Source organism: Lissotriton vulgaris, chromosome 8 (genome assembly GCF_964263255.1).
Source record: "Lissotriton vulgaris chromosome 8, aLisVul1.2, whole genome shotgun sequence".
In the NCBI taxonomy this organism is placed as follows: domain Eukaryota; kingdom Metazoa; phylum Chordata; class Amphibia; order Caudata; family Salamandridae; genus Lissotriton; species Lissotriton vulgaris.
The window spans coordinates 1,328,265,741-1,328,289,020 of record NC_141696.1 but is presented as its reverse complement, the minus strand read 5'-3'; the positions used below and the strand labels follow the sequence as shown (position 1 = coordinate 1,328,289,020).

Genomic DNA, 23,280 nt, shown 5'->3' with positions numbered 1-23,280 from the left:
TTACCACTTCTGCCCAGAGTGCTCAAGAAGACCAGGAGCGACCAGGCACAAGTTATTCTTGTGGCTCCGGACTAGACACGGAGAATTTGGTACCCCAAGCTTCTAGACATGATCATCAATCCTCCGGTCAGGCTGCCCCTTTGGAAGGATCTTCTTTCGCAGCAGGGGGGCCTCCATCCTAAATTGTCCACTCTCCGCCTCCTTGTGTGGAGATTGAGTGGCAAGAGTTGACAGCTTGTGACCTTCCTCCTGAAGTCTATGAGGTTATCTTGGCAGCTAAGCGTCCCTCTACAAAAACAGTATACCCCTGCTGATGGAACAAGTTTTGTAAGTATTCTATAGACCGGTCTATTGACCCTTTATCTGCTCCCTTATCTGAAGTCCTTCTCTAAATACTTTCTTTGGCCCAGCAGGGATCTCCTCTTGGCACTTTGAAGGGCTGCCTTTTGGTCCTTTCTTCTTTTCTTCAGCTGCCTGCTCAGCCATCCTTGCTCAAATTTCCTATAGTATAGAGATTTTTGAAGGGGCTAACCCATTTGTTTCCCCCTTCACCTTTTATCATGCCACAGTAGGACCTTAATTTGGTGCTCACCTTCTTGATCTGTGCACAGTTTGAGCCATTGCATAACTGTCCTCCGGTTGCTCACCACCAAAACAGCTTTTTTGGTGGAAATAACCTCTGCCAGAAGAGTCAGCGAACTACAGGCGCTATCTTCAAAGCCTCCTTACCTGACGACCTTTCCCGGTAAGGTAGTACTCCGGACAAGGGCATTGTATCTTCCTAAGGTGGTAACACCATTCCATCTGGGACAATCGGTTACTCTGCTTACCTTCTATGCGCCTCCGCATCTTTCCAAGGAAGAGGAACGTCTCCACCGTGTGGACCCAAAAAGACCGTTATCTTTCTACCTCGATCAAACCAAAGAGTTCCGGGTGTATGACCAATTCTTTATAGGGTATGTGGGTGCAAAGGGAGGTTGTGCTCTCCAGAAGAGGACTATAACCCAATGGGTTATCCTCTGTATAAAAATGTGTTATGCCTTAGCGAATAAGGAGCCGCCTGAAGGGCTTAGGGTCCATTCCACAAGGGCAGAAGTGGCCACCACAGCTCTCCAGTCTTGTGTTCCCGTTTCAGATATATGCCAAACTGCCACGGGGGCATCTCTGCACACGTTTGCCAGACACTACTGTCTGTATTCCTAGGTTCGGGGAGTACCTCTTTGGTTGCTCTGTTTTACATGATTTTCTGGTCTGAACCATTCCTCGGGCCCTCCTCTGGGGATGGTGTTGCTTGGGTATCTGTTCAAATGTATGGAATCTGCGGCTAGATGTCTCTATCAGATGGACAAGTTAATTACCTTTGGTAACACCTTATCTGGTAGAGACATGATCTAGCCGCAGATTGCGTACCGACCCACCAATCCTCCACGTTCTGTGGAATGGGGTTTTAAGTGTCAGGGATACCCCCTTCAGGGCCCTAGCTGTTTGTTTTTTAACACACCACAGTCATTAACTTTATGGCTCCGTGCTTCTGGTGTGGAAAACCGTGAAAAGTACTGACGTCCGCGTGCCAGAGTGGCGGTTATATTGTCGACGTGGACATAATGACGATGACGACGATGACGTCACGTGGAGTCGACTGATGCCACCTACCAGCACGCAGGGGTACTGTTGTGTAGCATTTTAGGATCCAAGCGTAATTTACCGATTCATGCCCTTATATAGGTACAATTCACATTGCTCTTATATAGGCATAGAAATCATAACCATATTTAGACATAGCCCATGCAGTCCTAATACAGGCATGGCTACTTCAACTCAATCCAAAAAGCCACAACGATTTCTTAGAAAACTCGGCTTCAGCAGTCAGGGACATCCCCTTGCTTGAATATTGATTTGTCCAAGAATTCATGGAGTTTTCAAAGAACTACAATTCCATTGGGGTTCTTTGATGACGTTATTATGTCCGACTTTACGTCAAACTAGGCACCTTCATGGTATAAATATGCCTACACTTGCCCTAGCAAACACACAGTGGTTCGGAGCAGCTCGACTATCTATTTGCCCGACGCAGCTTTCTACAGCAAGTGCCGGAGGAAGCCGACCCTCCAGCTGACGCACTGATCGAGAAGCTGTCCTTTCTCTCGCTGAGAATCCTGCTCCAGTGTTTCCAAGCTCCCCTCGCGGGGTGTTGGGAAATCGAGTCCCTAGACAGAGATACCAGACCTCCTTCATTCTAAAACCAAGGTACGGAGCTGATTAGACCCTAAGAGAAATCTTGGTTAGATTCTTGGCAAAGAAAACTAAACCTATGCTACACCACACTTACTTCTTCCCTCGTACTAGACTTAGGTTAGGTACATTGGGGTAGGCGTATTTTAGAAGCACCAGTTGAGTACTTTTAGCCTTTGTTATTTATGTATGTATTGATCTATGGTTTAGAAACCATACAATGCTTTTACACTATTATTTCATAATACTCTTCTTACTGTACGCATTATACTTTGCAACCAGTATTACGATTGTAGCAGTTCACTTTACTTGCATGAGAAAGAAGACTGTTCAATAAACCCTTTTATTGAAAATGCCCGTCTCTCTATTTTCTCTGCACCGCTGATGAAACGAAGCATGCACGATTGACTGAGTAAAATATCTATCTATTGTTTCCACGACTCTGAAGATCAGTTTTATTCTTGGGGAAACAAAGTTGTCATGTTTATGCGGTTGTCAGAAACGAATCCCTTCTTGTTTATTCGAGAAAGTTTCTAGTGACCTCTGAGCTAGCTGGCACTCACAATTAAGTCTAATATATTCGATAGAGAAAGAGTCGACATAAGTCCGACGTCAAATCTATAGGATATATTCTTCCAATGCACAGAGTGTATTGGGAATATAGGAACTACACTACAGTACTGCTACAAAATATCTTCCGGATCCAGCCTGACGCCTGGAAATTCAAAGGTAAGGAATCCGCGGCTAGATCATGTCTCTACCAGATAAGGCATTACCGGAGGTAAGTAACTTGTCCGTCAATGCAAAACTTACAGTAGCATTGCAGTTCCACCAGTTCCCTCCCTTGCTCATCCCATCCTGTTTTATCCATCTCGCCTCTCCTTGTACTTGTCTACAGAGCCAGTGTGGCCTTAGGTTTTATTAACAGGGATAACCTATTTGGTGCTGCTCTATGCCATCTCTTTTCCCATCAACCCATCCAACCCCATCTCAGATAATAGGCAGTCCTGTTGTCATCAAGAAGGGTCGCCCAGCCTGCACTCCCACCCCGTGCCACCCCCCCTCCCCGTCCAGCTTACCCCATCCTTTGTCCCAGATGCTGGGGGGACAGCTACAACCGGACCACCACCTCTCTGCTTAGTCTGTCCCCTGCGGGCCTACCGTCACCAGTATTATTAGTCTGGCCAGCTCATGCTCATGCTCCTGATCCTATTTCTCCCTTTGGACAATCCAGGGTAAAAGACTCCTACTGGATATGTGGTGGGGGGGGGGGGGGGGGGGGGTTTAAGGGGGGTGTTGAGATTAGGAGGAAGGGGACCTGAGTCTATAGAATCAGCACTTATGGATCTATAAGGTGTAGGAATGGCCCTCAAACTTCAGGAGTTGGTCTTGCAGTTTGTAAAATAAAATACGACACTAGAATGTGGCTAATCTGAACAGTTACGTGTATTGGCGCTTTTGAAGAGCACCAGTAGCGGATAGTACATATTTTCGCTACTGCCGAGGCCATCAACATCATCCTTTTCCATTTGGATGTAGCATCATCAGCGTCCGTCAGTTTGTGTGGAAGGGTTAGCTTCGCTGATTCAGCAAAGGAGAGCAGGCTGGTATTATGCAACATGCGCCAAATGTGGATGTGTGGACATAGCAATAGAATATGGTAAAGGTCACTGTCTAGTTGTGTACATCTCTAGCATTTGTCGTCCGGAGTGAGCCGTACTCACCGTAGCTAAAGGGGGGGGGGGGGCAGTACCAGTTATGTAGTATTTTGAAGTATGTGTATTTCAAACTGACCTGGCTTAAGGTACGGTTGTTTGAATCCATGAGTTCCTTCTAGTCCTGTAAGTTTTGACTCATGGACACCCAACAATATATACTAGTCCCTCCAAATTGTCCACATCACCTTAAATGGAGGTGGGCAGGTACTCATGTCCGCAGTATATTCCCAAAGAGGACATCTAACGCAGGCAGCGCTCTGGCGAGTGATCTCTCTTTAAAGACCCATTCAGGCTGGTCCTTCCTATCTGCCCTGGAAGTCTGAGAATTGCAGAAGGTGGTGCGCTAATTAATACATATACATGTCCGGTAGTCTGAGGCATCCCTCAGTTGTGTCTGCGTGTAGTTTTGCAAGCAGGTTTCACTTCCTGTCCAGATGAAGGTTTGTTTTACGCTTGTTGAGCGCACACAGAATTCCTTTGGAAATGGGTAGTGATAACATGCCAAGAAAATAGTTGCGGCAGGGGGCTATGATCATTTTCACCACTTGTACCCACCCCTAAAATAAAAAGATGCATGGAAAACCACCTTAGTCACTCTTGGACAGCTACAAGTTTTCCATCGTCATATTCTCAAGCCCTTTGTTTACCAGGATGCACAATTTTTCAGTTTGACTTTTTTCCAAGTAAAACTAAAGGCCCTGTCTTGCCACTTGGTCAGGCACTTGATGGCTGTGAAAGCCTTGCTCTTCCCCCAGTTTTTTATACCCATATTTTGTACCCAAGAAATCTTCAGTACATGGGTCGGAGAGCGTATGGAGGATATCACCCAAGTTTAGTAGGATGTTAGTTTCCCCCGCCGGTGTAGCAATATTCAAACAAGTACGTTGGGGTGGAAAGAGCACTGTGTTGGAAGCATCCAAAGCATGAAACATGCTGCCTCTCTGCTTCAAAAGACACAGGGTCAAGACTGATTTGCATATGGCTGGATCTAAACTGGGGTGGCATGGTGAGCAAAGGAACAATGGATTTAACCCAGATCTCTAGACTGGGGGTGAATGTATGATTTATTCAGCATTCCGTCCATCATTTGTTTGCGTAGCACCTCTCTGCATAAAAACAGCACCCAGTCTCCTTTCCTTCAGGAAAGCTGTAAAGACCTGGTTGTTCAGGTCTTCGTAGCTTTTGCGGTCCTGCGACACTCTGAGCTGGGACTTCATAGTGCTTAGATGCCCCTGGGCAGTTATGCGCTTTACAAATCCTGCTAACATAGCATAGCAATTTCCTGGACTCTGCCACACTCTGATTGTCACCACTAAGGGTTTCAAGGCTGGCAGAAATAAAAATGGGGACAGGGGGCTCTGTCGGGTCCCTCTTTGTAGTTGAAAGGTTTGGTACATAAATCCTCCACGGTAAGTCTGGGCGGCAGGGTTTATAAGTATCCAACAAAGTTTAGCTACGAAGCCTGGACCTAATTCCTCTCTCTCCAGTGTATGGAAAAGACAGCCCCATTCGACTCAATCAAACTCCTCGTCGTACAAAGGGAGCCAAATCTTTTTATCCCTGTCGACTCACACCTGCCAAGGCATGTGCGCTAACATGCACATGTGGTTTCTGGAGGAGTGGCTGGAACAAACTCCACCTGTGAATGGTTTATCTGGTTACTCAGGTCTTTCTTAAGCCCGGTAGCTAGCACCTTTGCTAAAATGTTCATGTTCGTATTAAGGAGCGATATTGGGCAATAACTGATGTAGTGAGTGGGGTCTTTGCTTAGAAAATGAGGCAAATAAAGGCCTTGTTGTATTCATGTGAGATCCCACCTCATTCTTTAACTTATATAAAGACCCAGCACAGGAGCAGAGTCACTTTTTGTTTGTTCTACTTGTAGAACTTTTTGGGGAAACCGTTTTTCCCCAGGAGTCTTGTTATATGGACTTTCTGAGATAGCCACATCTATCTCTTCCTCTGTTATATCTCCATCTAGCAGTTGCCTTCCAGCCGGTGACAAAGTTGGGAGGTAGACACTGTCCAAGAACTCCTGTTCGCCCATTTGGCCATCTGTGCTTCAGCCCTGTATAGTGCCGTTGGATAAAGGGAAAATGATTCTGCTATCTGTACTGGGTGCGTGACCAAGGGACCAGCTACTAATTTACTGCAATGAACCTCGCGCTGTCAAAGCTGTGCCACCAGTAGTCCTTCTGCTTTCTCGTCCTGTTCGTATTGTCATATTGTCTTAGGCGCAGTAGGGCGTACTCTTCCTTGGATGTGAAGAGCAAATTCAGATCTGTTTTTGCTCTTTCCAGCCATTGTGGGACCAGACGGGATGGTTGTGATGCATACTGAGTCATCAGGGGTTGCAACTTTCATTCTAAGCAATTCTGGTGGTCAAAAAGCTTCTTCTTACGGATCGCAGAATCTTGCATCAGATTGCCCCTTAGGACAGCCTTTTCAGCAGCCCTGATTGTGTGGGCAGAGGACACTGATTCCTCGTTCTTGGCCAGGTATCTGTGCAAGTTTTCTGCCAGCCTCTGCTTTTCCAGAGACTGTAATAAGACACAGTGAGATGCCAGCATTTTACCACTGGGGCGACATGGTCCCAAGTCCAGGTCTAATATTGCTGGCGCGTGATCTGCTACCTTCTCCCCATCTTTCAGTATTATACAGTCTTTCAATGCTGTGAAGGTGGGGGGGTTCCGAATTAAATAATCAATCCTGGAACAGGATATGGGTCAATATTCTGACATGACATCCATTAGGAGTTCACTGTATCTCACGTTCGCCTTATGATAACCTCCAATCCTATCAATGTACAGGTCAAGCGCTAGGTTCCGTTCCCCTCCCACAAAAACAATACGGTAGAGGAGGACCTAGGGGAAGTTTAAAGACCAAGCTCTGGGTACTATCCCCAACAGAACCAATAAACAACAAAGGTACCAGAGGGTCTCAGATTAATGTGCCCATAAACAAAGAAAACCAGCCAAGAGCTCACCCTTGCCCCCAGGTTATGTCACAGAGAGCTCTCCATGGATGAGGAAAAATACCCATCAGTCACCATTCGGATCCGCCCTTCATCATTTGGGATTTTATCCGTACCACCCGTCAGAGATTATTGGTACTCTCCTAGGAGGTCAACCCGGTGGTAGGGGGTATCCTCACTGAGTAAAGAGACGACAGTGTGGTATACCACTCGATGTTGGTGAGTGGTAGACAAAATGGGACTGGGGTGTGCAGTGCAAAAGAAGGTGTGAAAGGAAGAAACCCAGAGAAGTGAGTTTAAAATTGGTTTAGGAAAAGCACCAGACAAAGATTTATTCCAGTTGTGCTTGCCATACCAATGTTAAAAACAGTGCACCCGCTGACTCTCTGTTTATGTAGACAGCCTCAGGTCAATATGGTCGACTAGTTTCAGCAATTAAAGGACTAATTTTGTCATTGCTTTCTTCAGGACCAGAATTAAAATAAATGCTACTACACCAAGTGAAAAAGTAAGTCACAAGAAAAAAGTTACACCCAAGAAACATAAACAAGTGCACACGGTCACCTGTATGCTCCGGGTGTCCTTACAGTCTGTGCAAATCACTGTGGAAAGAAAGTGAGGAGATAAGGCTCTCAATAGTAAATGGGCCAGATAGTAAAACCATCAAATATGGTTTAAACTAGAACACATAAGGTGTTGTTCAGAAAAAGCACTACCTGAGTGCAGACGCAATTTAAATACATTTGGGGAAAGATTTATGATGCCAAATGTTAGTACGCTTTTACCTCAATCTGTAAGGTTAGCTGGCCTCACCCCACCTGGCAGAGGCTCAGGGGAAGAATGAAGCACCGCTCTAGAAAACATGTAGGACACACATTAACACATAAAATGCACGTGACAGAACAAAGCTCCTTTAACTACCATAAGCCGAAAATGCATGGTCAAATAGACCAGTCAGAGTAATGTTATGTTTAAAGAGGACACTCAATATGAGAAAATAACACTGATGGAAATATGCTCGCAAAAGCGCCTGGGCGCGAGGGCTCGCCTTACCTAACCGTCGGTACTCCTGGCCGGCGTCCTGGCCTTCTGGGGAGGTACCGACAGCTGGCGAGGGTGTGTAGATAAGCCCTGTCCTCATTGGGTGGGAGGTCACGTGGGGCATCTTACTAGCTTCTCAGGATTGGCGTATATCCCTGTGTTGATTAACAGCCACTCGCTGCCCTTCAAAGCTGGTTCGAACCGAGCCAACCTGATCGGCTGCAGGCCGGTGGGAGGCTGAATAGAACCAGCGCTGTTATTGGGAGCGCGGTGACGTGACGCATTCACAGCGCGTGTTGCGGTTGGATAAACTGCATGTCAGAGCTGCGCTCCTATTGGGTGACATGTTAGTGGCTCATGCTGGGTCTGCCTAAGTTGTCAAAGCAACGAGGATAAACGAACTAGGTGGGTAAACACAGAGGGGGATTTAACACGTGCTGAAAGTGCACAGTTTTTACAGCTAAAGTAAATAGAGTGAGTGGCATGCGTGGCGGGCGCTGGTGATTTCAAAGCGCTGTCTAGCTGAACATATGGAATACTATGTACACTCCAAGGAGTCTAATCAGGATACTGTGACTTCTGGGTAAAACGTGGGAGTTACGCTAAAGACACAGCAGGGCCACTATGAACTGCTGACATAGAGTTCCACCCTCTGGCCTATTGGTTAAATGCCAAGTGATATGTGGCACATGATGGTGGTTCACCTGCTAGGACGGGAGCCTGAGGGCATGATGTAATTCTCTCATAAAGACTAGTGTCCCTATCTCCCTCCTGCTATGAATGAAGCAAACAGTGACGCAGTATTGAAAAAAGCTGTAATAAGGCGATGGTACTATTATTACAGAGAAGACCATGGGATTTCGTCATTCAGACCCTCTTTGTGTGTCTTCAATTTGAGGACCCATCTCTGTTCTTTTTTCATTAGATAGCTGGCCACGTCTGTGGTGTGTGAGGGTATGAAAGGTTGTTCGAGGACAGTCCATTGGAATTCTGTGGCTAGGTGTTTCGCTTCCAGAAAATGGGCAGTCAGTTTGGTGGCTTGTCTCGCGCAACGGATCGTGCTCTTGTGCTCAGATATCCGTATGCGGACCTTACGTGTTGTCATGCCCACGTACTTGTAACCACATGGACAAGTGATAAGGTAGATCACATGGTCACTATTACAATTAGTGAACTTAACTTGCTTCCATGGTCTGGTGGTCCCTATATCAATTTCCAGTGATTTCCTAGTCTGTGCGCAGACCTGGCAATTGCCACAAGGATGATGCCCCTGAACAGGGGGAAGGTTCCAGTGTGCCCACAGCTCTGGGCATCTCCTCGCGTGGCCTGGTGTACACCAGTCTGTCCCTCAGGTTTGGGCCCCTCTTGGTCAGTGCCATGGCCTCCAGTTCTGTGGCAGAGCCTGACATGTCAATGTACTTGGAGAAGCGTGGCTCAGTGGTTAGAGGCGGCAGACCCGGAAGCTGAGATCGGCCGTGGACCAGGGTTCGATTCCCCGCCTCGGCGGGCCTCTGGGCTTAAAATTCCACGGAGTCGACAATTCTCGCTCCGGTGCCTACTCGACTCACGGGGTCACACTCTGCGACTCTGGGCAATAGCTTGCTTAATCTCCACTACGGCCCCTCGCGGCGGGATGCCTGGCTTTCACCTTGTGGATACCCGGCCGGGGTATCTCACAGGGGAATACAAGGACGGATTCCCTAAGCAAGCGCCTTGAGACCCCTGGGTTAAAGCGCGCTATATAAATCGAAGCACATTTACACATTTACATTTACATTTACAATGTACTTAATGTTCAACTGTTCCAGAAATTGCTCAAGTTCATCAGGCTCTGTAAATTCTCCGTGAGTCCCCTTGATGGTGAGCACCATTGTGGCCAGCTCGAGAAAGCCTATGTCCATTTTCCGGCAGTGTGGTCGTAGGCCCAGAATATTTTTCCATCTGAGCATAGTGTCATGCGAGAAGTCGTCAGCCATGTAGATCTTAGAGTCCTTAGACAAGAATGGTCAATTGTCGCTTTTCGACCCTGAGATGAGTTGACTGACCTCTTGATGGCACAGTAGGCAGGCTATAATAGGCCACTGCGTTGGACCGTTTCTGGTAGGGCGAGAGTGGATAATTTGTACGTAAATGTGCCCAGTTCTGCCCTCATGGATCTGAGTTCACTGGACCTTAACCTAGTATCCTCCTAGACCGAGTCAATCATAGTTTTAATGATGGTCAGTTCCTTCATTAAAGTCTCTAATGTCATTTCGGCCATGTCTTATTGTTGTGGGGTCAGTTTCCCAGCTACGGCTTCAGAGAAGAGCTGGCGAGTGGCTTTGCCTTTGTACAATTGTAAGTGACTGGTGTCCTTTTTCAAGAGGTAAGTAGACTTGAAGGGTGGAGGGAAGGGAAGGGCAGAGCAGCGAGGTGGAGTTCAACAGCCCCTGTAGCGAGGTCCGGGGATCTCCTTTCACATCTTTACCCAGTCAGATATGGGGAAAATACTAAGCTAACAGCGGACAGGAATATACAGGCCAGTATTCAGGTCTCCCATCTCAACAAGGTCAAGCCCGGCCAACAAGCATCCAGTTTCTTGTTAGCAGTGGTGCAATCTCCCACTTGCAAGTCCTAAGGCCAAGGGAGGACAGTGAAGCACGACGGGTGTTCCAGCACTGCATTAGGCCACAGGTATGTAGGCCTCCCATCCGCCCTTCTCCGCCTCCAGCATTCTGATCTGAGTCTGGTGCATGGATACCTGAGGCCTGTGGCTCTTGTGGCTGCAGCCACAGTGGATCGTGTGTGCAAGGGTCTTGGAGAACTGACAAGCCATGGGATTGGCTTTACGCAGGGCCTCTCTACTCACTCCATTGACCAAGCCAGCCACACAGTTTAAGGGATGGTGGCTGACTGGGACCTCTGATACATGCATTAGGGTTTACTGGCACTTCTGCAGATGCCTACCATTTTCATTGCGACCAGGAGAAGTGTGGCTCAGGGGTTAGAGGCGGCAGACCCGGAAGCTGAGATCGGTCCTGGACCAGGGTTCAATTCCCCGCCTTGGCGGGTCTTGGGCTCAAAAATTCCACGGACTCGATAATTCTAGTTCCGGTGCCTACTCGACTCACGGGTTCACACTCTGTGACTCTGGGCAATAGCTTGCTTAATCTCCACTACGGCCCCTCGTGGCGGGATGCCTGGCTTTCACCTTGTGGATACCCTGCTGGGGTTATCTCACAGGGGAATACCAGGACGGGTTACCAAGGCAAGCGCCTTGATGCCTTCGGGTGATACGTGCGCTATATAAATCGCAATACATTTACATTTACAGGCTGCGTTCCGCTCTCTCACAGTTTCATATATTTCCATGTCACTTTTATTATGGAGTACATGATTATTCTGTCCATGGCCTTCCTATTTATTTGTTTGTGATTGATTTTATACAACATTGACTAGACCCAGTAGGGGCAGTGTGTGTTAAAGAGTTCATAGGGTAGGCAATTTTATGATAAAATGACTAGTTACTAGATAAAATTAGTAAAGCAATGAAAAATACAAGCCATCAAGCCATTTAAAATGAATGTAGGTAATTTTAAAAGCAAATATATGGTGAGACACATAGTGAACTTGGGAAATATCATAACGGGGCACAGAAATATAGTATGCACACTAAACAGATTTAATAGGAGTCCATATGTATGATACTTATGATCTGCAGAACGTCATGGGATTCGGGTTAACTGGAAGATTGGTCTCTCCCAGGCAAATGCCCTCGTTCAAATGGGATAGTCCGTAAGAGATTTTCCCTCAGTAGATCCATTCACAACTCATTATTACAGGTTTCCAATCCCATCAGGAAGCATTGCTGATACAGCAGCAAATTTAATTCACCTTTGGAAACATTATAACATTAGTTTATCCTGATAGCATTTGGAATGGAGTTCAATAATTTAGTCCAATACCAAGAAGGATTGCTTAACAGTTTTTTCTTTCTGTAAATCGAGTATTCAAGAATAAGAACATCTGAGCTCTTCTGCTTTTGCTATTCACAGGAGACAGCCAGAATGTTTCAGTTCAGTCTCTCGGAGTGTAGAATTTGCAGATAATGCAGGACTCCTCAAGAATGCTTCTAGCCTCAATCAGGTGCCATTTCAGGTTAAAGAGAACAATCTGCTTCATGTGATGCTGCTTTAAATGGCACAAGTTGTACCATTATGATTCCGATAAATAAGGAAGTGACATAGTTTAATACAGAATGATGAGTGCAGCAGAGTTGAGCCGTATGGGGGAGAGATCAGGAGATATTCTGTTTTCTAAGGATCTAATTCGAGGTGGTAATGGGTAAGCGAAGACTGAATATGTTCAAGAATCCGTGAGAGAAAACAAGTGTTTTCCGGAGAGGATACTTTGAAATATAGGTCAGTATCATCAGTACAGAAGTGCTCAGAGAGGGATAGTTTTCATTTATTTTTTTGTAAAAGAGAATGGGCGGTTCGTGGATGAACTGAAGAGAGTAGGCAAGTTTATAGACTCCCTGCTGGAGAAGAAAAAGATCTGAGCAGTTGTTAAATATTGTTATGGATTGTTGTTCGTTATCAAGGTATGAGGATAACCATTTTAAGACTCAGCATTTAAATCTCATTCTTTCCTCAAGACTCTTTTATAGAGTGGGACGATTGACAGTGTCAAATACCCCAGATATTTACAGGGAGATAATAAGGCTGAAGTTACCTTTATCAAAGATGCAGACAATGTCATCTCCAAATTGTGGTATTGCAGTGTCAGTACTGCAGCCCTGCCTGAAACCGATTTTTAAGTCATCAAGTAAGTTATTTTCTATTTAATTTTTTTTTTGCTTGTTCTAGACATAACTTTTCAGGGCTTTGGCCAGGAAGAGATAACATTGACACAGGTCAGAAGTTGTTTCATGTGTTCAAGGTTTGATCATTTTTTATTTTAGAATACAATTGACCTGGGTAATTTTTAGACAATCAGGTGCCTTTGAGTAACTAATACATTTATGAAGTTGGCAGAGAGGTTTCAGGAACAATATGAATTTCTTTACGATAGATGTATCTATGGCGTGGGAGCAACATCTAAGATTTGTCATGATTTTGCACACTTTTGGGTTCAGATAATGTGGTCTTAGTTTTACTCATTGATTCCATAATCTGATAGAGACTTCTGGCCGCAGATTACCTACCTTAGAATCATCTACAGGCATATTCCTGGATCCATAAACTTTTTCGTGAGCAGTACCCTGCATGCCATTGGGTGGCATTGTTCGGCTCCATGTGGTATTGTTGGCATCGTCCGCACACGAAAAGCCATGCCTATATCTATATAGGCGCCACCCGTGAGTGCTGACATCAGTTCTTTTCTTTCCTGGCCAATCAGTGCAGATCTGGTGAGAGCTACCCCCAGTCAATATTTGACTGACCTTCTTTCAACTTTTAGCGAAGTCTTTTTTGAGAGATCTTCTCCTGATCTGGCAGGGATGTCCAGTAGGAAGGCCGACTTTAACCCCAGTGGTCCCTGTTATCAACAGATGTTGTTGAAGGACACGCAACTTGTTTGCCTCTGGTGCCTGGAGCTCTATCATGACATGAAGGCCTGCACCGATTGCTGTGCCATCCACCCAAGGCCTTGAGGAAGCAATCCCTCAAGCTCCTTGCCGCTAAACGACAAAGCTGCAACAGTCTTGATCCCAGTCTAGACGAAGGTCCTGGGATCAGTCGCAGAGCCTAAAGATCCTCGTCTGACTCAAAGTCGTCCGGGCATTTCGGGAAAGTCCCACAAGAATTAGAAGAACAGGAAGTCTAAGAGGTCTTCGACTTCGCCCCATCTGTCACTGTCTTCAGGAGAGACGGGGTAGCATTGTCATTTGATGCCTGGCTCTGAGGTTGAGACTGCACCATAGCCGGCTCTGCACCTTCTCTGAGTTTCCGGGAGCTGTTGCGACCCCCGCCCAACCTCGTGAGTTTTTTTGGGCCGTGAACCTCCAATTTGGGCAGCCTGCCCTCCAGTGTGCCTCCGAGCCCTGCGGGTTAGGGAGGGGCTTCTATTGAATGCCACTCCCCTGGCAGCCGCAGCCTCCAAGCCCCTTTAGTTTGACCTCTCACCATCATGGGCACCCATGGGAGGCAGGATACGCCATCACCTGCCCCACTGGAGATCTATAACATCAGAACACGGGGTTCTTCAGATTGGCTGTAAGGGCTACTCCCTCTCCTTCATGACTATCATTCCACCCTCACCACAAGCTGATGAATGACCATCTTTCTTTGCTTCAACAGAAAGTGATGACTCTCCTGGACAATGGAGCCATAGAGAGGGTGCCGACACCAGAAGTAGGTTGTGGTTGTTATTTCTGTTTCTTTTTGGTGCCCAAGAAGGACGGAGGCCTTCGTCCTATCCTAGACCTGTGCCCTCTCAATTTTTTCCTCAAGAAGGAAAAGTTCGAAATGCTCACGCTCGCTCAAGTCCTGCCTTTCCTGGACCCGACAGACTGGATGGTAGCTTCGGATTTGCAGGATGCATACTTCCACATTACCGGTCTGCAGCTCACAGTGGGCTACGATTGGGAGACTCACTCTGAGGCTGCTGGGCCTCATGGCCTCCTGCATCCTGCTTGTGACACATGCCCGCTGACATATGCAGACTCTGCAGTGGGCCCTCAAATTCCAGTGGGCGCAGTGTCAGGGGAATCTCTCCAACATGGTCCAGATCTCGGGGGGAGCTGCAAAAGACCTGCAGTGGTGGTTAACACACTGAATGTTGGTCAGCAGCAGACCCCTCTCCCTTCCCCAACTAGATATGGCAGTGGTGACAGATGTGTCACTCCTGGGATGCAGCAGCCATCTGTAAGATGTGGAGATCAGAGGCATCTGGTCTCCGGCGGAATCCATACTCCACATAAACCTACTGTAGCTGTGGGTGATCTGGCTTCCGTTAAAAGCCTTTCTACCCTCAATCAAAGGAAGGCTAGGGCAGGTGTTCACTTACAACACCACTGCCGTATGGTACGGCATCAAGCAGAGCGGGGTGGGGTCGTAGACCCCCTGTCAAGAGAACCTGCATCTCTGGACATGGCTGGAACCTCAGGGCATTTCCCTAGAGGTTCAACACCTGACTGGCTCTCTGAATGCCAGGGCGAACAAACTGGGCTGATGGTATCTCCATCTTGAGGTGGTGAAATGTCTCATTTGGCATTGGGGAGAGCCTTGGTTAGAATATTATTATTATTTAGCATTTGTAGAGCGCCTGGCTACCCTTAGGCATCCCCGTGCTATTTTGACTACAGGTAAGGACCAGCATACGAACAACCTTATTGAGGCAGATTCTGGAAGAGCCATGTTTTCAGCTGTTTCCGAAGGATAGATGGTTGACAGTTGCCCGCAGTTGCTCCGGAAGGGAGTTCCATAGCCTAGCTGCGTTGAACGAGAACATCCGACCCCCTGATCAGGCTCTCTTTATTTTGGGGATTGATGCCTGCAACTGGTTCGATGATCGGAGACATCGTGATGGCTGATAACATTTTATAAGAGGCTGATTTTAATCGGTTCTGCGATTGGCAGCCAATAAAGTTTCCTCAGTATAGGTTTCACAGAGTGTCGGTGGGGGTGTGGTGGAGTAGAGTAGCCTAGCTGCACAGTTCTGCACCACCTGCAACTTCCTTATTGTTACCTCTGCAGTTCCTAAATATAAGGCATTTCCATAATCATGACAGTGCCTGTACAATGATCCTTTGTGCATGGCTCGGTAGTAATGGTAGGACTTTTCGTAGCATTCTGATAGTTCCAAAGCAGCCTGCTGCCACCTTGATAGCCTGTCTCTTGAAGTTGAGGGATTTATCTAGCCAGACGCCTAAACTCTTTATCTGCTCTTTCAGGGTTGGAGCCGGTCCCAAGCATTTTGGCCAGCTTAGTCCTGTTATATCCCTTGGGGGACCTGGATGTTATTCAGAATCATGAGCTCCGTCTTGTCTCCATTAAGTGAGAGACAAGACTGATTCATGCAGGTCGCTACCGCTTCCATCATGCTACTTTTTGTAGAAGTTGGCTGGCTTGTAAATCTTGAGTCAAGCCTTCTGCCACCGCTTTAAGTGGTATTTCAAAATGTATATTCAGGTCTCCTAAGACTGTCAGATTGGGTAAGGTGCATGCCAATCTGGCACCGGCGTCTGCTTGTGATTTAATAAACTGACCAAAAGGGCCCAGTGGGCGGTAAATTAGGATCCCCGAAAGCGTTGAAGTGGCGGTAAATGTGATTTCAAATGCCATGCTTTTGCAGTCCGCTATGATGTCAGGTTCTATGCGACCCCTCAAACGACTTTTTAAAATGATGGTGATATCTCCCGGCTTTTTTTTTTCTGTCATGCCTTATTATGTGATAACCTGGTGTTAGTGCTTGAATTACTTCAGGTAATAGGCTTGCTCGAACTCAGCAGCTTCTTACTTGTGTCTGCACGCTCGCGTTTCCATCTACCCTAAGTAGCTGCCCTTCCCTTCACTTCCTGACTGTGCCCCGCCTCCTCTAGCCGCCTCGTCCACAACGCGACCTTTGGAAGAAGACCGGGTTCGGCAGATTAGTTTAAGTAAGGGTACAGTGCGCTTTTCAATATACTGTGCAAATCAGGCTTTCAATTTTAAAAACATGTTTAAGAACAGTTTAAAAGATCCCCCCAATTCAATTCCCCAGCGCGTGTTCACGTATAGGCTTGCTCAAAGTCATCTTCTTCACCATATGTTCACCACCGCCAAGAACACACAATGTCAGCAGTTCTGCATGCTGTAGTTTCCAAGGCATCTCTGGCTCAGAGACTCCTAGCCAGAGTTCTCAAGAAGCTCAGGAACAGCTGGGCCCAAGACATCCTAGTGACTAGTATCCTGAGTACTTGAGCATGGCCATCAGTCCTCCGATCAGGCTGTCTCTTCAGGAAAATAATCTGTCGCAGCAGTAGGAAATGGTTCTCACCCGAACCTGTCAATGCTCCACCTACATGCGTGGAGATTGAGCGGCGACAGTTGACAGCTTTCGACCTTCTGTCCGAAGTCTGCAGTGATATCTTGGCAGCCCGGCATCCCTCCTCCAGGACTGTATACGCCTGGCGTTGGGGAAAGTTTGTGGCGTGGTGTGCAGAGAAACTGATTGACCCCTTCTGCTCCTCTCACTCAGGTCCTTACACTTTCTCTTGCCCAGCAAAGTTCTGCTCTGGTCACCCTGAAAGGCTATCTTTCTACCATCTCAGCCTTTCCCAAGTTGCCTGATCAGCCATCCCTCTTCAAATCCCGCGTTGAACTAAGGCTCTTTAAAGGTGTATGTTTCCACCTTCACCCTTCATTATGCCTCAGTCGGACCATAATCTGATCTTGATATTTCTTATGTCTGCTCCCTTTGTGCCCTTGCACAATTTTCCTCTAAGGCTCCTTACCATCAAGATGACCTTCCTCATGGCAATAACATATGCCTGGATAGTAAGTGAGCTTCATGCGATGGTATCCAAGCCTCCCTACTTTAACTCCTACCAAGACAAGCATGTTCTTCACACTATAGCAACCTTTCTGACAAATATTGTCACTCCTTTCCATGTATGCCAGTCAATCATCCTGCTTACTTTTTTCGCTCTGACACATCCCTCTAATGAAGAGGAACGATTTCACTGATTGGACCCAAAAAGAGCATTGTCTTTCTACCTTGACCAAATGAAAGAGTTCCGGGTGGACATCCAACTCTTTGTGAAGTATGTTGGAGCGAAGAAGGAAAAGGCTGTGCAGAAACAGATCCTCTTTCAATGAACCATGCGCTACATTAAGGTCTGCTTCACACTGGCTAAGAAGCAACACCATGAGGGTTTGCAAACTCATTCCACCAGAGCTAAGGCTGCGACCACTGTGATACCATGCGAAATTCCAGTCCTGGATATCTGCCAGGTAGCAATGTTGGCTTGAATGAATGAATGAATGAAAGGGTTTTTTTGTATAGCGCAACGTTCACTCCAAGGAGCATCTAAGCGCTTAGCGGAAAGAAAAGAGACAACTGTTGATGTATTACAGAGGAAGGGGTGACTGAGGGAGAAACTTTAAATCAGAGATAGCGCTAAGTGATCTGGGGAAGCAAAGATCCATGTTTTGAGAAGGCTCCTAAAAGTTAGTTCTGTTTGTGTGTGCCTCAACTGAGTGGGTAGGGCGTTCCATGCTTTGTCCCTAGTACCGCCATAGTCTTCCTCCCCGTGTGGTCAATTTGAAGTTGGGGACAGTTAACAGATTTTCTGATGTGGACTGCAGAGTGCATGCGGTTGATTCTATAAGGCTTGATGTTGGACTTTAGATATTCTGGCCCAGTTTTGTTTATGGCCCTCTATGTGGTGGTTAGGATCTTAAAGAGAATCCTTTTGTGAACCATTAGCCAGTGAAGCTTTTTGAGCACTGCAGCTGAGAAGGAGTCCCTAGGGAGCTTAAGTACCAGTCTCACCGCAGCATTTTGGACCACCTGTAACCTTTTCACAACCATATGTTTTGTTCCTGCATAGAGACTGTTGCAGTAGTCCAAGCAAGATAGAATTAGGGTCACTGCAACAGTCTTCCTAGCAGGCAGTGGAAGTAGGGCAAAAAATTTCCAGAGGATTTTGATGATTTGGGAACACATGCCTGCAGTTGTGAGCGCATGCTTGTGAAAGGAAAGTGTGGGGTCGAATTTTATTCCTAGGTTTTTGACTGTATCAGCCGTTGTGGATGGGGCATCGGAGTCCGAGGGCCACCATTGATGGGGTCTGAAAACATTTGATTTTCCAAACCGCATAGTTTCGGTTTTGTAGCTATTACATTTAAGGTGATTGTGTTTCATCCAATTCATTACTGCTGTGAGGCAGTAATGGAACTTCTCCTCTCACGCTGAGGAGTTTTTGTCCAGAGTGAGGATCAGCTGGATGTCATCGGCGCATGCAATTGACTGAATTTCAAAGGTTGCTATCAGAGAGAGAAGTGGTGTCATATAAAGGTTAAACAGGGTAGGGCTCAGGGAAGAGCCCTGGGGGACCCCGGATGACAACCATTTCTCTCCTGATTTGTAACTGCCCAGTGTGACGATCCGATGCCTTTTATCTAGGAAAGATGTAATCGAGGCCAAAGTCTTGTCTTTTATTTCGCTGCATTCTAATCTGTCTCCCAGGAACGCCGCCGACAGGTCCAATAGAATCAGTAATTCCTCCTTGCCTTGATCAAGCTCAAACTTTAAGGTGTCTGTGGTATGGAGTAGTACTGATTCTGTTGAGTGGCCAGGTCTGAAACCTGATTGCCTGGGATGCAGGGTATTATTTTTTGCAAGAAGTCATTAAGTTGGGCATTCACTAGTTTCTCTGCAATTTTACTAAGGCATGGTAGAGGTGAGATGGGTCTGAGGTTTGATAGAATAGTAGGGTTGAGGAGCTTCGTTTTTAGAGTGGTTTTACTGCAGCAATTTTCGAGATGTCATGGTTTTTTGCTAGCATAAAGGTGGCGTTAATGATTTGGTTGATGTTGGGATTTACTGTATTCACCAGTGCGTGGAGAATTTTCGGTGGGCTTGGATCAAAGGGTGAGCCTGACTTACAGAGAAGGAAAGCCTGCTTGGACTGTTTTAGATTTATTTCTTCAAAACATGTGAGGTCCTTTTCTGTTCTTACTACTTGGGCTGTATTTGACTCAGGAGATATGTTGGTAAAATCCTTTTTTAGATCTTTAATTTTAGTTGTCGAAAAACTCAGCAATGTCATTGCATAGGTCTTGTGAAGGAGGGATTTCCTGTCCTAGGATTGTGAGGTTAGTGAAAGATTTCACACTATTGAAAATAGTTTTTTGGTTGTCATCTGCACTGTTTATCATATTAGTATAGTGCGTTTTATTTCTCTATTTTACTTGTTGTTTGTATGCGCTGAGTGCTGAGTTTTAGAGCTTCATGTCTTCCTTCCCATAGTGTTTACTCCATTTTTTTCCGCTTGTCTGCAGAGTCCCTTCAATGCTTTCAGACGAGGGGTGAACCAAGGTGCTGATTTTTTTTGCTGACAGTTTTCTTTAGCGGGGTTTAAGTATTGACTATTGACAGCGTCCATTCATTGAATAGAGTGTACTTACACGCACTTTGGGCGAGATTAGCGTTGCGCCAAAGATTTGCTCTACACTTTGTGCATCCACAGTGCAGCCGATCTCGGGGCTGGTACTGGAAATACACACACCTCGGACGCCATCTTGAGGGGAGAAAAGGGGCGCGCTCCAGTTGCTGGACGATCCCCGCCCTCCCAGCTTACTTACTGGACGGCTAATTGCAAACCTGTGATTTTCCCTAAAATCTACCCCTGAGGCGGAAGCCGGGGGCTATCTAGCGATCCTCTTAGAGTGTCAACGATTATAATTCTTGAATACGTAGTACTGCAAAAATCTTAAATTGTGTATATATTTTAATGGTGCATTTTTAGCTTGTACTTACACGCACTTTGGGCGAGATTAGCGTCGCGCCAAAGATTTGCTCTACACTTTGTGCATCCACAGTGCAGCCGTTCTCGGGCTGGTACTGGAAATACACATACCTCGGACGCCTTCTTGAGGGGAGAAAAGGGGCGCGCTACAGTTGCTGGACGATCCCCGCCCTCCTCCAAACCCTCCTATCGACATGCCTAAATACAATCTGCCTTCTCGGCCGCGCAGCGGACGGGCGCAGCGGGTGCGCCGGCGGCGCGCCAAAGGCAAGCCCGTCTGCACCCGTCCGCGCTGAGTCTGGGCCTAGGGCCATGACCCCTGGTCGGCCTCGATCGGATCAAAGGTTGGTGTACCCACGTTCGGCTTTGATAGAGCTACAATCTTCCCCCAGTTCTCGCTGCACTCGCCATGATCCATCTAGTCCATTATACAATAGCAACATCACATGTGCGGATTGTAACACCATGATTCATATTTACAATCACATAATTCGAACTAAGCCTCAAACTCCGCATAGAGGAACAGACATCCTCATGGTACTAATTAATGCACGGTCTGCTTGTAAACATCGTCAGGAAATAGCGGACTTAATTCCTGATTACAATTTAGATGTTCTGTTCATAACAGAGACTTGGATGGACGATGCATCCGACCCCGATCTAGTAATCGCCGTACCGCAGGGCTATAAGGCTTACCGACAGGATAGACAACGGAAAAAAGGAGGAGGACTGACAATTATAGCTCGAGAAAGGTTCTCAGTTAAAACATCCCCTATTCCAACCATCACATGCGAAGCCTTTCAGTTTGCCATCAAGCTTACCCCCCTTATCAGTTTCAACGGAATACTGTTATACCGACCACCGGGTGCAAGGGCGGCGTTTCTAGCCGATATGAGTACCTTAATGGAATCACTGTTTGGAAGAGTCGTTCACTATTATGGGGGACATGAACTTCCATCTGGAACAAAAAGACGATAGGGACACTCGGGCACTTATTACCGATATGGCCACATTGGGGCTTAGACAAATGGTCACAGATGCCACCCATCAAGCCGGACATACTTTAGATTGCATTTTCTCTAATATGGAGAGTCTACACATATCCAACATCCAACCGATGTTTTGGACCGACCACTATGTTGTATTTAGTAGACTCAATATTAAAGAAAAACTGAAGAGTGCGAGCAACAACTCGACCCCACGATCTGTTAAAGTCTGGAAAAATATAAACCAGACTGAATTAAAAAGGCTTCTGGAAAGTACTTGTCCGTTGTTGTCTATGGATTCAAAAACTGCAACCCAACAATATCATGAGTGGATTGCCCACACCACGAATATGTTAGTACCAACCAAGACATTATCAAGTAACAGAAATACCCCAACCGCGCCATGGTACACAGAGGAATTAAGGAGACAAAAACAGCAGAATAGAAATAGGGAAAGGCAGTGGCGAAAAAATTATAACACGGAGGACAAGGCAAAGTATAAAGAGTCATTGAATGTTTACAAAATTATGATCACTGAAGCAAAAAAAACTTTTTTCTCAGCTCAAATAGAAAATGCCAAAAATTCAAGTAGGCAACTGTATGACATTACCAGATCCTTGTCAGGCAATGCCCCTGACCTTACCCCACCTCCCTCCCAACTTCTCTGTGATGAATTGGCAAAATTCTTCTTTTCGAAAGTGAATGATATTTATCAGGCTTTCTCGTCGCGGCCCACAATATCAGCCCCATCGGCTCCCCCTATGGATAACGCCTTGACAAATTTTAACCCACTCACTATAGATCAAATAAAGGCTCTGGTCTCTACCATCAAATCTGGATCGTCGTTAGACCCATGTCCTCTTTTAGTGCTCTCTCCGGTGATGGATACACTCATCCCTGTTATCACTGCAGTCTGCAACTCGATACTAGCCTCTGGAATCTACCCAGATTCCTTAAAGAATACGCTGGTGAAGCCCCTGCTGAAGAAAGAAACCCTCGATAAATCAGATTTAAAGAACTATAGGCCCATTGCAAGCCTTCCATTCCTAGCCAAGGTGACAGAAAAGGCCATGAATCACCAGCTAGTCGAACATCTAGAGAAACACTCTCTCCTGGATGATTCGCAGTTCGGCTTTCGGAAACACCACGGCACGGAAACTGCCTTAATTTAAGCCGCCGATGAGATTAGGACGACCAGGGAGCAACGGCAATGTTGGTAATGCTGGATTTGTCAGCGGCTTTCGACACGGTCGACCACAAGATCTTGCTCGACCGTGTCTGAAAGAAAGCCATTCTCCTTACTGCAAGGGATCTTATTGCATCCTTTTTGGCTAACAGATCCCAGGCAGTCACCTTGGGCCCATATCAATCAGTTGAGATGTCGCTCCCGTGTGGGGTTCCACAAGGCTCATCCCTAAGTCCGACACTATTTAACATATACGTGTCGGACCTTGCTAATGTCATCAAAGCATACGGGATGAGCATAACCTGATACGCCGATGACACTCAACTGGTTCTAGCCATCAAAAACAATGGACCCGAGGTGGCAGAGCGCTTCCAACGTGGAATGCTAGCAATTGGAGAATGGATGGCAGCGAACTGCCTTAAGCTGAACTCCGGAAAAACAGAGGTACTTATTTTTGGACCTCTTTCTCCTGACTGGTCAGTAACCTGGTGGCCTGCAGCTCTGGGTGACCCCCCCCAAGCCTGCCTCTAAGGTTAGGAATCTGGGTATAATCTTTGATGGTGACCTCAATTTTCTAGCTCATGCAAATAAGGTAGCGGCAACAGCCCACCACAAGCTAAGGCTGATCAGAAAAATTCTCCCATTTTTACCGGATTCTGCCGCCAAAACCCTGGTCACCACCCTAGTGCTATCGTCCCTAGACTACTGCA

At 46.5% G+C, this 23,280-nt stretch overlaps 1 protein-coding gene across 3 annotated transcripts in view; it reads left to right on the top strand.

The window, feature by feature from the left end:
- DYNC2H1 (dynein cytoplasmic 2 heavy chain 1) overlaps positions 1–23,280 on the top strand; it is a 1,560,829-nt gene that overhangs the window by 383,268 nt on the left and 1,154,281 nt on the right. The gene's annotated exons all lie outside the window — the stretch shown is intronic.